This window comes from Cynocephalus volans, chromosome 9 (genome assembly GCF_027409185.1).
Source record: "Cynocephalus volans isolate mCynVol1 chromosome 9, mCynVol1.pri, whole genome shotgun sequence".
Lineage (NCBI taxonomy): Eukaryota > Metazoa > Chordata > Mammalia > Dermoptera > Cynocephalidae > Cynocephalus > Cynocephalus volans.
The window spans coordinates 36,601,094-36,614,604 of NC_084468.1; the positions used below are offsets into that span (position 1 = coordinate 36,601,094).

General features: G+C 45.0%; 1 protein-coding gene across 9 annotated transcripts in view; it reads right to left on the minus strand.

Moving 5' to 3' along the window:
• The window catches only part of APBB2 (amyloid beta precursor protein binding family B member 2), a 357,658-nt gene extending 346,252 nt beyond the window's left edge, over nucleotides 1-11,406 (minus strand). For 8 of the 9 annotated variants that reach the window (XM_063107679.1, XM_063107686.1, XM_063107684.1 and 5 more), the window contains exon 1: nucleotides 9,173-9,272. The gene's annotated coding sequence lies outside the window, so the exon portion shown is untranslated. Of the gene's footprint in view, nucleotides 1-9,172; nucleotides 9,273-11,360 lie in introns of those variants that run through there. The other variant, XM_063107683.1, reaches the window with a different exon arrangement.
• Nucleotides 11,407-13,511: the final 2,105 nt, after the last annotated feature.

Below are 13,511 nucleotides of genomic sequence, written 5' to 3' on the forward strand. Positions count from 1 at the left end.
CACTGTGGAACAGACTGAGCTTCCCTTCCCCTGGAAGCCTAGCCCGACACACCCTTCATGTCCAACCAGGGTAGTGATGGTCTGGGAAGCACTGAGTACTTATCCTGGTAACTCACATCACATTGCACTGTAATCAGTTCTTTAGCTGTCAGCCTTTCTCTACAGACCGAGAGCTCCGAGCAGGCAGAGGCAGTGCCCATCCTGGTTAGTTTCCATGTGCGGCATCTGGAACAGCGCCCAGGATTTGGGAAGTCAAACTGAATGAAAGGAGCTGGACAAGCCAAGAGGCCACTGCAAGGCCACTGCTCTCATTCAGGGGAGAGATGACCATGTCATGGGGAAGGAAACAAAAATATAACTAAACTTCTTAATTTCTCTGTAGTCTGTTGACACCATCCAAATCACTGAATGAAATTCTTTCCATAACAATTATGTTATGAAAATTCAACAGTTAATTTGATCTGCTGAATGGAGTCCACCAAAGCTCATCTCCCTGTGGAAAGTCAGAATGGACTGTGGTCTGAGCACTTTCACATGTGAAAATAAGACACAGTTTTAGGCCACAGAGAGACGCCCACCTAATTGAGAAAAGTTTGCTTTTTTTGCTGTTGTTTTCAGAATAATTCTGCAAAGCCTCAAAGCAGAGGATGGAGACACTGCAAATCCTGCTAACACAGTCTGCATCTTTGCTTTGATTTACAGAAATGATTCCAAGCAGGCAGATAATGTTGTGACCCAATTACAGGGTATTTTGGAAGTAGTAGGCACCAAACCTGAGGGAGGAGCTGGTGGGTGTAGAAGGAAAAGTTACTAAACAGGCACTACCACCTGCCTCTCAATCCTTCTCAGAATTTTATAGAGAAGAGAGCTGTGACAAGCAGGAAGTAATGGAACATCTCCCCTGACCTGCTTCCCATTTTCTCACCATTCCCAAAATAGAGCTAAGGAAAATCATAAATATAATTCTCAGCCCTCTAGGGGAAGGCTCATTTAAAGGCATAAATTTGGGTCCCTGGGGAAAAAGGATGAAAGGCAAAGCTATTGAAAGCCTTAGAATCAAGAGGTGAAAACAGGGGGAAATTAAACCAATGAACAAAAATAAACTAGAGAAACACAAAAACAATAGCCATTTCTTACACCAAAGCATACTTAGAGGTGGTGCTACAAGCTTGGCTGCCCTGGATTCTCCAAACTCAAGCTCTTTAGAGTCAAAAGTTAAAGTTTTTATTATAAACTAACAATAACAATAATGGTTAAGGTCTTACTTCATGCCAAGTATTATTCTAAGCCCTCATCATACATTAACTCATGAAATCCATGTTATATAGGCCATATTATACAGCACCATTAGTATTCATATTTACAGATGAGGAAACTAAGGCACTATATTATTCTGTTGTCCAAGTAAAATTTTGTTGTCCATGGTCAAATGGCAATTACACTGCAGAGCAGTACTGGAACACTAAGAATCTGGCTCTTAACCACCAAACCCCTACTACCTCCCTGTAGGGGTATCCTGTGCATGCACTGTAGGATGTTTAGTAGCATCACTGGCCTCTACCTGCTAGATGCCAGTAGTTCTCCCCACAGTAATGACAATCAAAATGTTTCCAAACATTGTCAAATGTTCCCTAGAGGGTAAAATTGCCCTCTCTCAGAACCACTGCTGTAGAGATCTGAAAGACCAAATCCCTAGTTCCCTTAGAGAAGAAGTGGCAAATCCTAGGCACTGGGTAGACGAAACAGGCTATAAGAGTTCCACTGAGTCAAGAAAAAGACAGGAAAGAAGAGAGTTGTGGTATGGATTTTACACTAGAAGTCACCTTGCAGTAGCTCCCATTCTGTTAGGCCTCCCCACTCTCACAGAGTGAGGACAACCGTCCTTCCTCTCCACTCTGCAAAACCTCACATGCATGACTCTACTGCAGCAACTATGACCAATGCTATGGTACATTCCTCTCTGTCTTCCTGAACTTAGCACAGTGCCTGGCACAGAGCATGTGCACATTACACATTTGCTGAACAAAGGAACGAAGCTGAGGTTTCTGGGTGTCATCAAATGAATGTCTCTCTTCATTAGTGACCTGGAAAAGGTATAAATTAATAAAACTTGGTTCTTGGGGAGGATAAAAAGTTCTGATAAAATAATTTGAAGAATCAGAGGTTGAATCAGTTCCAAGGAACCTATACTTCCTGAATTCACTGAGAGTTCAGACAATGCCTCAGCTATATTCAGAAATTTAATTTTGTTAGTACACCTAGGAATAAATCAACTCAAGAAACCTAACTCATGCTAAGGAAATTCAAAATTTATTCACTTCCACCAACATCTAGTATTGCCCAACATATTGGGATATTCAGTGTGGCAGATGGACTGACTCTCTTGCCCAGGACAAAAGTCTACTTGGGAAACCCAATGAAGATCAGAAGCACAGAGTCAGCACCAAGGAGCAAGCAGGATGTTCCCAGGGAGAGGCACTAACATGCAGTGTGCTGGGGTCCTCTTTCCAGAACCAACACTCCAGCAGCCAGAAGTCTCAAGTTAACCACGGTGCTGCTGGAGAAGCCCTAAAATACTCATCAGAAGCCACTGTCATCCTACCACTGCCTCCTGATTGGCACGTGACAACTAATCAGATTCCGGTGTGTTTTACAACAGAAACATTCTAGACTGGAGTGTGCCCAGAAAGATTCAATAAAGCAACATTTAGTTTCAGACATATATAGAAATTATATCTGGATTTTCCTACTACTCGAGTTACATTCAAATGAAAGAAATGCACATTAGGGCCACAATCTGGAAGAAATAGCTCCACCACTAAGTATGCAGATTCAGGTTAACTGTCCATTTTGAAAAAGGATGAGATGAGGGCCAACCCGTGGCTCGCTTGGGAGAGTGTGGTGCTGAAAAAACCAAGGCCACAGGTTCAGATCCCCTTACCGGTCATCTTAAAAAAAAAAAAAGAAAGAAAAAAGATGAGGTGAAATTTTCACCTTTTCTCCAAATGCTGAATTTAGGAAAGTTCATGGTATGATGGAAAGAACAAGAATACAAAATAGGCTTTATTTAAGGCCTAGGCAAGTCCTTTAACTTTTCTGAGCCACAGTTTCCCCACCAGGAAAAGGGGAAATAAGAAAGAGGTATCTGGAAGGACTAAATGAATTATTTCCCATATAGCACCAGGCACACAATTGGCCCTTAATTAGTAAGAAATGTTAGTTTGCCCTGATAGTTCCTTGGGAACCCACGGACTCCTCTGTATTGACTACGGTTCCAGGGCAAGCATTGTTATTCACTGTGCAGCCTTTAGTAAAAAGGACCTGTCTCCTTATCTCTAAAATGGGGAATGGCACCACAGCGTTTTGTGACGATTAAACAGGGTAACAGCTATAAAGCTCTTAGCTCAAAATAAGAGCTCCACAATAATATTAATGTTATTATTCTGATCAGTAAGATCCAGATATGACTAAGCACAGGTTTTAAAAGTATTACCTGAAAACATATTATGTACTTTCATAAGCTACTATTTAAAACTTGGAAATAATTTGTTGTTTTTTTACTCCACCTCCCAATAGCAACCAAAACCAAAGGTGGATACTGTAATAGCAATTCCATGGACAAATTATTCTGAAGCTTCCTCTAGCAATTGATGGGTCATCCTGGAGTGCATGATACTGCAGAGATCCAGCTCACACTGGCTATCACACAATTCTTGGTTCTAAGGCTTTGACTCCAACAGCATTTCCTAGAATCACCAACTCTGAATTACTAAGGCATGTTGTTCTGGCAGAAAGAGCCCTGCATGTGAAGAAACAAATACCAAGACACATCTTGAGGCCTTGCCTGCTGAAATTCACATTTCAATCACTGACCTGTTGTGCTCCCTTAGACCTTCATCTTTCATCCTGGTGTTTTCCTTGTCATTCTTGGGCTACAATTCAAAAACTCTCACTGGTTCCCAGGGCACTTTCAAAATTAGCTCCTTCTCAGCTCCTAGAACCTTGGTTCTGGACCTGTGACTCTACATTCCTGGAAGACACAGGGGCCCCATCAGCTCAGCCACAAGCTCCACACGTTGGCCAGGCCTCCACTAACTCAACTCAATCCCAAGGGCAGGGCTCTTTGCATCTCAGGCCCAGATTCCCAGACTTAGCAATTTCATTGACCATTAAGTTGCCTAAAAAAAAAATATTCCCATAAATTCATAAAAGAATCTTATCCAAAAATCGAAAGGGTATAATCTCAGGGAAAAGGACACATCTTCTCATTTGAACACTTATGAAATGTTCACTACATCATCAACATGATCATTGTGATAAGGACAGTGAAAACTTCAACAGACAACAACCCCCAGGCCTATCACTGTGCTATACATATAGCATTATATTTTAATTCTATTTTTCCACTAACTTTTTTGAAGTACCCTTACAACAGACACTCGGTGACTTTTAAATTGTGTGGAAACTAAGCTCTGATATGTATAGGGCAGCAATTCTGGAAATGCCGTTTTCCAAACTACCAGTAATGCCAAGCCTTCCTTCTTCAGCAATGGCATTTCCTGTTACTCTCTGGAACTCTGCAAATTCTCTTCAATCCATCCTCCTTAAATGCACACTTCTCCTTCTGGCTCAGTTCCAAAAGTCTGCATTCTTTTTAGTCAACTTTAATAGCAACAACAACACTCTTCCTCCCACTCAAATATTTCTGAAGCACACTCACCAGTAGGATTATACTTCAGAAGCTACAGTTATTACCTAGCAGACAAAATTTTGCAAGATTTCCACAAGAGGAAAAGGGCAGAACTGTTAACTTTATAACCACTGTCAGGTCATTAACAAATAATAAAGAAAAACTTTAATCTATTATTCCATACCATTCATTTTTTTTTCCATGCTCTCTTCCCCACTTTGTATGTATGAATCTGTACATTGTATATACCAATAAACTAAACATTGGGATATTTCTTATTATTATAAAAGTAATGCATGTCCATTACGGAAAACTAGATAAGATTCAAACACTGTGGAAATAGATTATGTAGAAAGGGAATGAACATCTCCTGGAAACGTCTACACCCAAAGACCTCTAATACCTTTAAACTGACCCAGGCTGCCTCTTGCCAAGTTGTGATGACTTGACCGTCCACCCTCTATGCCCTTCTCTCTTACAGCTCTCATCTAGTGTTTGGAGAACTGCCTCACTGCTAACAGCAGTCCACGAACCCTGCAGACTGGTTACGATCAGAGGCACTAGAGTCACCATCCGTTTATAATCAATTATTTAAATAAAGTAACAATTCTGGCCACTCCTCACCTGCCTCACTTAAAGGTTAATGAAGCTGAGTTTTGTGAGCATCTTGAAAGCAAAATGCACTAAAAACACCAAATGGGATCAGTTTTCTTTGCTCTCTGCCCCATCATCATAGCTGGCCAGGAGAAAAACCAAAAAGCTCATGATCCTGATAATGATACCAAGTAGACATATTCTGCCAGCCATCACACTCCTGCTACTGCAGCAGCCAACCCCAGGCACCTGTCCAATTAAAGTAATGGTGCTAACATTAAATGATAATGATAATCTTATTCCAGAGACCAAAGGCTGCACTTCTAGTCAAGGGTAGAAGACAGAGGACAGGACACAGTGTGTCAAAATTTCACATTGGTAGGCTCAGCAACCAAGGCAGAGGACACTTTCCTCTGCAGCCTAGGGAGAGGCTTCTTTCTCAGATTACCTGTGTGCCCATGAGCAGAAAGTCTCCTACCAGAAGATGCTATAAAACAGTTTCGAATATCTAATGTGCTTTACCCAAATCTAATCATTACCTTAGCTCCTACCTAGACTGGCATGGCCACAAAGAGTTACTTTATCACAACCATATTATAGCATATGAAAACTAAAAGAGACATAGAATTGGCCAAAAAAGGGAAGGTATTCATCAAAGCAGTGACAAGCCAGACTTAGGGAAACATGAAATCGTCTTCATGTAATGCTCTAAATGAAGTCCCTCCTCCTGGAGTGGCTGCATCACAGACCTCTACACTGGGATAAGAAGGGCATGATAGACACCCAAAGGTTGCGTTCTCCTGCAACTCTTACAGATGGGAAAACTGAGGCCCAGACAAGTGAACTGACTTTTCCAAGGTCACAGAGTGAATTGAAGTAACAGACCAGTTGGACCCAGGAGGCAAGTCTTTGGATTCCCTGGTTGGTGGTGTTTCCACCAAATCCCACCAGACCCTTTACTATGGAGTGTCTGTCACCCTGCCTCTAACAAACCACTTCAGCTGAGAAAATTCTATCAAAACATCAACACGCAGAATAGGCACTAATAACACATTAAAATTAAAATGGGTAATCTGGGTTTATCTTCCTTACATTTAAATTTGTTGGTAGTACAACACTGTTAAAAATAAATGAACACAAATGGTTTTAAAATATGGATAGAAGCTTCTTAAAAACATTCAAATAATTTTGAAGACATGCTTCTCCAATCAAATCTACTTCTAAATAACAAATCAAAGATGTTTTCCAAGAGAATGCTTATTGAATAATAATGGAACCAGTTAAAGATATTCTCATATAAGATAAAACTTTAAAGTTCTATTGCTTTGCAATGAGGAGTGTCTCCCCCCTCAGAGGGGTTTTCTTGGGCAGCTAACATTTACACAAAGATGCTGACTGCATAAGACACTATATGTAAAGAGCTTAATATCAGTCTTGACACATAATAAGCATTGAACAAATGTTAATTTCCTTAACCCAGGTTAGGAAAATAAGTATTGCCCACACAACTAGTAATAACTTATTACAATACTTTCCTATAACTCTGTCCTACACCCCTAGAAAACTGGTGTTATATCACAATGGTATTGTCTATTTTAAAAGTGAAACTGCAACAGGTATAGAGACAGAACATTCCATTTTTCTTAAAGGTAAATTTAGATACCCAGTAATCAAAGTAAACAATATAACCTATTCTAATATTACCGCAAGGCTTTGAGTACTAATTTCTGCTGTAACAGGAAAAAAACAAAAAAAGAATTCAATGTTTGTTTGCTGTGGTTTCTCTGATGTCAGAGAAAAACTGTCTTCAAAAAGTTGGAACATGACATTAAAAAGGCAACAATTTTAAAATGTTTTATGTTTGAAATGTTTTATGTTCGACATGTGGATTCTTACAATACTTAATAGTCTTTTCCGAAATAATTTTGTAGTCAGTATTCATATTACTCGAACTAAGTGTAAAACGCCACTCTTTTACACTTTAGCTCATCAAGCTTTTCAACTACCACTTTATAAAAGTTTCAGAAAGTGGGATCATGCTGGCTCCTTAGAAGTGAATTGTTTGGTTAAAAGTATCCACTGGAACAGAGCATAAAAGTATAAGATGTAAGCACCTTCCCAGAAAAGGATCCCAACTTTAGAGTCCTTTCTCAAAGGCTCTGAGAAAATATCTAGGAACATAATTAATTCCCAGTTTATGAAGACCCTGGGTGACTTCTCAGGGTCATAGAGTACATCAATAACAAAAGGACAGCAATAGAAATCTTGCCTCTTTAACCACCCCCCCCCATCCCTCCTAACCATCAGCCCACTGTACTCTACTGCCACCTGTGTTCTCTCAGCACTTCCCCCAGCCTGGAAGTTCTCCCATCCTCTGACAAATGTCATCCTTTCAAAATGATGCCATTTCTAGGATTCTGCAAGTTATGATAAACAAGTGTTGAACAAATTCAAGCTACACATTGAAAACAAGGCAAGGCTGCTATATGTTCGTAAAGGAATTCCCCTTCAAGGATTCTATCTGTTCCTGAAAGGCCAGCTACACACACTTGAGAGCAAGATTTGAAATATAAACCCATGACAAGATAAAAAAATCAAAGATTTAAGAAGCAAAATCCAGAAACAACAGATCAGGCTGCCACTGTTTGTTTTTTAAATCAGTGGAATACTAAAACAAATGATAAACCAATGCCAACCTCACAAAGTTTCCTCATTTCTTAGAATTCAAACGCCACTGATAGCATCATTTTATGATAATCCTTTAGGTATTTAACTCAGCAGGCACAATTTAAAATCAGCGACTGACGGACTTCTTAACAAAACTGTTCCCTCCGAGAGCCCAGTCTTGGAAATTCAGACACTGACCCTATTCAGCTATCAAGGTTCGCCCTTCCCAACCACTCTATCCATCCAAAAACGTTTGTGGCAGTCGTGGCTCTAAAACTACGCAAAACTTGACTACAAAACAGCCATAACTCTAAATCTGATTTCTCCAGATGACTTTTTTTTTTTTTTTTTTAATTCAAACCTCACGTTCCCTGGGGCCTTTGCCCCAACCCTTGGTTCTAGATCTCTTCACCGACGTTGAGATCACCTTTCATTGTTTCTATGGGAGTCGGCATCCCTCCCGTCATCCAGCTGTTTTCATCGCACAAATGTCATTTCTAGGTTCAACCTCCCTTCCACCCGGCGTGCAGCAGAGGGGCTTTCAGCACCCAGTGGTCAGCTTCCCTGATTCGATCCCCTTCGCACAGCCATTTTCTAGTGAAAACGCCCCCTCTCCCTCCAAGGGGGAAAATGAACTTTTACCCCCCTTTCACCTCTCAGTGGCTAGTCTCCGAACCCTGGGGAAGCCAGCCCCGGCTCCAACTCCCCGGCACGAGCGCGCTGCCGCCCGGGAGGGAGAGCCCAGCCGCGCAGCGCAGGCCGGTGCCAGCGCAAGGGGGTGTGCGCTCTTCCCCGCCGGCGCCCACCCTCACTTTTCCCCTCCGCAGTCCCCACCGGGCGCACCCCCTCCACCTCTGTCTCCCCCGCTCCAGGCCCTGCCAAGCCCGGGCTGCTGAGGTAAAGAGGGCGCCGGGAGCAGGAGGGATGGAAGTCAAGGGGTGAGCCCGCAGCCGCCGTGCCACCCGGCCCTGCGGCGCGGGCACAGGGCTCATGGGACTCCGCAGCAGGCGCCCGCTGCAGATGCGGCGGCAGCTGCTGCAGCTGTGCCTGCGGCTGGGCGGGCAGCAGTGGCCGCTCAGCCCTGGGGCCGGGAGGCGAGGAACAGCCGCCGGGGGTGCCCGCAGCCACTCGCCGCTGCTGCTGCGGTTGCCCGGGTCTCTCCCCAGCTCTCTCGGGCCGCCCTGGCGTCTGGGGCAAAGGCAGGAAAAAAGCGGGGCTCACCAGCTGTGCGCGCGGCGTTCACCTCGGCTCGGGCGCCCGGCGTCTCTGCTCCAGTCTCGCCTTCCCCCGGAGCGCCGGGATCAGCTGCGGGAGCAGTGCACGAGCTTCCTACTTGAGACCAGCACGGGCTCCGGCGACTGAGCATGCCCAGTGCCGCTCCGCGAGTCCCGCGCACGGAGCGGCGCCGGCCAGATTCCACTTCTCCAGGCTTTGGCGGCGGCTGCGCGAGGGGAGGCTGGAGGGGCCCGGAGGGGCGGGGGCCGAACCCGAGAAAGGCGGGGCCGGAGGCGGGAGCTGGTGGCGGGGGCCGGGGCGGAGGGGGGCGGGCGGCGCTCCCAGTGCGACCCCTGCAGGTGGAGGCTGAGGGATCTTCGGGACGCGCGTTTCTCCGGTGGCCTGGGAAGACCAAAGGGAGGCAGTGGGTGCCAGGGTGAGACCCAAAGGCTGGGGGTCGCAGTGTAAACCGGGCATCCCGTCCATGTAGCCTGGCGTCTATCTGCACCAAAAGGCAGATGGGTAACCTTATCCCTGGCTTGGCTGTTCCCTCACATGTCTGCATTCCCTTACAAAGGGAAAATGTCCCCAGATGAGAGCCGCCCACACCCACCCAGGCTAGCGGCAAGTTGTAGGCGAGATCTTCTCCTTCCTTCTGCCTCCTTATCCCCAACCTCAGGCATTGCCACACACACGCACCATTCTTGGATCTGAAAATCACAGCAAGATGACACCAGGAAAGAAACACACCTGCAGAAGAGGAAAACTATAATTTCCTTTCCACCCCTAATAATATCTATAACTTGAATTGTAAGTGGTTAAGCAAGGCCCTGATAAGAGCGGATACTCAGCAAGTGGCAAACAGTGCTGTGCCCCAAACACTGTGAATGACATTCGCAAAACATCCTTAGGCTCTTCATCAAGACAGTGATTGTCAAACTGTTGCCTGGGTCAGCATCGCCCGCAGCGATTGATGAAACACAGATTGCTGAGTCCCATCCCCAGAATCTCTGAATGGGTGGGTCTGTGGTAGAGCCCAAGCATTTGTACATGTAACAAGTTCCCAGTTGATGTTGATGCTGCTAGCCTGAGGACCACACTTTGTGAACTCTACATGAATACAATCACACAGACAACCCTACCTATTATCACCTTCAGGAAGACTATCCTACAAGTAGATTAACAATAACTACAAAGTAACGGCTCCTCTTACCTAAACCTCCAGAATGTATTCCTTCCTCAAATAATAAACTCATACCCCGCCCTTCCTTACTCTTCATGTGAAGACCCTATATGCACTTGGGGTGGGCATTACTCTATCCCTTCATACATCAAGAATTTGTTGAGGACATACAAGGTCTTGTACTAGGCCTGGGGATAGAGGTGAATTTCAAAGCTCGGGCCCCTGACTTCATGGAGTTTACGGTCCAGCAGGACGGCAGACATCCATCAAATGCTCAAAAATGTCATTTCAAACATGGAGCGTGCTTGGAAAGAAATGCACAGGGTGCTAAAAGAGCGCATAACGGGAACCTGATGCAGGCTTGGCGTGAGGTTGTTGGGGGGGGCTGCCTTATGGAAGAGGGGTCCTGGCTTTTGCACTCCTATAACCTCTCCCTCCCATGAACGATTATTTCCCTCACACCCAGCTGGAGGTCAACAATCATGTCGCTCCTTCTTCCAAAAGAAAAACAATAGCCAGAGAAATCCCTTATAAATCCACGAAAGTGCTCACTCTTGGGGCTGACTCTGCACCCCAAGATCCGCCTAACGAGCCTGTGGACCGTGGACAGTCGAGGACCACAGCAGCCCACTTCGGGAAAACACAGAACGTGAACTGGAAGGCCTTCGTGGTTCTAGCACACGTCACTGAGGCCCAGAGGGGCGAGGGGATCAGCCCACCACCACCACGCCCGTCAGTAGCAGACATCGACCTGCCTCCAGCCTTCCAGGCGGGTCCCCTTAGAACCGCACTCTATCCCCTTGGACCCCACATTCCCCGCGGATCCCCAGAGCCCCGCCCTGCCGTCCCTGCCTTGAGGGTCCCGGGACGGCGAACGGCACCCGCCCTCCCCGCTCGGTCTCCTCAGGACCGGGAGGAAAACCCGCGGTGGAGTCCGTGGCGGCGGGGCGGGGCGACGCGCGCAGGCGCAGTGGCCGCCAGGTTGGGCCGAGGAGGCGCCCCGCTCCACACCTGATGCAATCAGCCTTCCGGAAGCGGCCGGGCAGCCGCGCTCACCCAGGAAACGCTTCGGTGCCCTCCTGCGCCCGCGGCGCCCCCCGCCTGAGTTCCCAGCCTCTTCGCCGCCTGACTTCGCCCCGGGCTGAGGCCACGATCTGCGTCCCACTAGAGATCCACAGGAGGAGTGGTCGGGAAGTCACCGCCTGGGCAAGCAAAAATCCCTGGATGCCCTGATAATGACGTCGAAACGGCCACCGTGCGTTCCGCGGCTGCAGGAGGAAATTCCTTTAATTATGCATTTCCAGAGAGGACGGGCGGGGGACGGAGGAGAGGCTTTTAACCTTCCTTTGCTTCTTTCCTTCGCCTGCCTCCCCGTACACGTTTTCTTTCTCTTTCACCGAAAGGACGTTTACAGTAATAGTTTTAAGGCAGTATGGAGAGGACTCCCTGATACGCTCTCCGTTTTGCTACATATGTAACAGCATGTTAGCTCTGCTACATAAAGCCTTCCACCGCACGCTCCTGTTATACATGAGTGATTGGTTTCTCTATACCTCATCGTTGACGTTTACAAAGAAAATCATTTCTCGTTTCACCGTTTCATGCAATTTTGGTATCTACTATGAGTGGGTGTTTTCCTTTGTGCAGACTCACTCGTGAATTGTTTTCCAAGGAAAAGAAATATTCCAAGAGCATGGTTTTTATTTATTTATTTATAGAAAGCCAGTTTTGTTTTGTTTTGTTTGGGTTTTTATTTCTAAAGCTCTGCCGTAAATTTCTAGTGGGTGCCAGTGGTCATCTGCCACATTCGCACCAGGTTGTTCCTATAGTCAGCAAAGATTTGCCCATCAGCAGACCAGGCCAGAGAGGGGCACTACAGTGGCTCTGACTTGCTGCTGGTACTAACTTCTTGCTTCAGTTAGTCTGCGATGATCTTGCCCTCCAAATCCCAGATCTTGATGCTGGGGCCAGTGGAGGCACAGAGCCTTGATGATGTCCCCACCATCTAGTGTGTAAAAGTGTTTGCCTTTGTTGAGATCCACTGTTTAGCTCAGTTGGTTAGAGCACAGCCTTGTAAATGCCAAGGTTAAAGGTTCAGATCTCCATACTGGCCAGCTGTAACAAACAAACAAAAATAGTAACAAGAGCATGTTTTTTAAAGCATGGATGTAAATGCTGTGAACAGTACACAAAAATTACCTTTGTAAGTCTCTTAAGGCCAAAGGTCCTTCCTAAAGGTTGGAGGGGGCAGATTCAAGGAATTTTAGTTGGAAGGATATTTAGGAGGTCGTTCTAGAATAAAGCCTAGATCAACTCTAAGGTTTTACAAGTGACATTTACCAGAGACATAAATGACTTTTCCTTACTTAAACAAATCAGGGGCAGAACTGGTACTTGGATTTCTTGAATCTCCAAAGTACAAAATTGGTGGCAACAAAAGAGATTCTATTACGTGTTCCTACTTCTGAAGTCATTAGCCTTTAAAAACAGTCCTTTTGATCAACCACCTATCCAACCACTTCTAAGATAGCCAAAGACTTGACATTAAATATTTCAGTTGAAGTGGTATGAAATTTTTCAGAACTGCAAGACATCAAGAAATCTTTTGTGCCAACATTTAGAGCCTCTAGTATTTTACTTGATCATGTGTATTAACTGAGATTAAATGAAGGGAATTTTAATGATCACAACAAAATATCAGGGTGATGATTTGCTTCTGTAAAGATTTCTAATACTTTAACAGTAAAGAAATCAAAGCAAAATACAAAATAACTGCAAAAATACAAAATAACTGCAAAACTCACACCTGCAATAAGATAATATCTAAATAACTCCTCAAAACTCTATCTACATTTTTATCTTGATGAATGTGTATGGGGTGGGGGAGGGGGTTCTGACATTTAGAGATCCAGGAGAATACCTTCTTAAGCAAACACAGAATCTAGCAAATGTCAAAATAGAGAGGTGCAAACTACAAACTCATCACAACAAAGTGCTAGTTATTGAATAATTAACTTTTGCTGAGTAGTTAGCATGTGCCAGATGCTGGCCAAATGTTTTACATAGCTTACTTAATCCTCTCAACTGCCCTATGAGGGAAGTACTATTATTATCCCTGTTTTGTGGGTAGAGGAAATGAGGCTTGAGAATGTGAGGTAACTA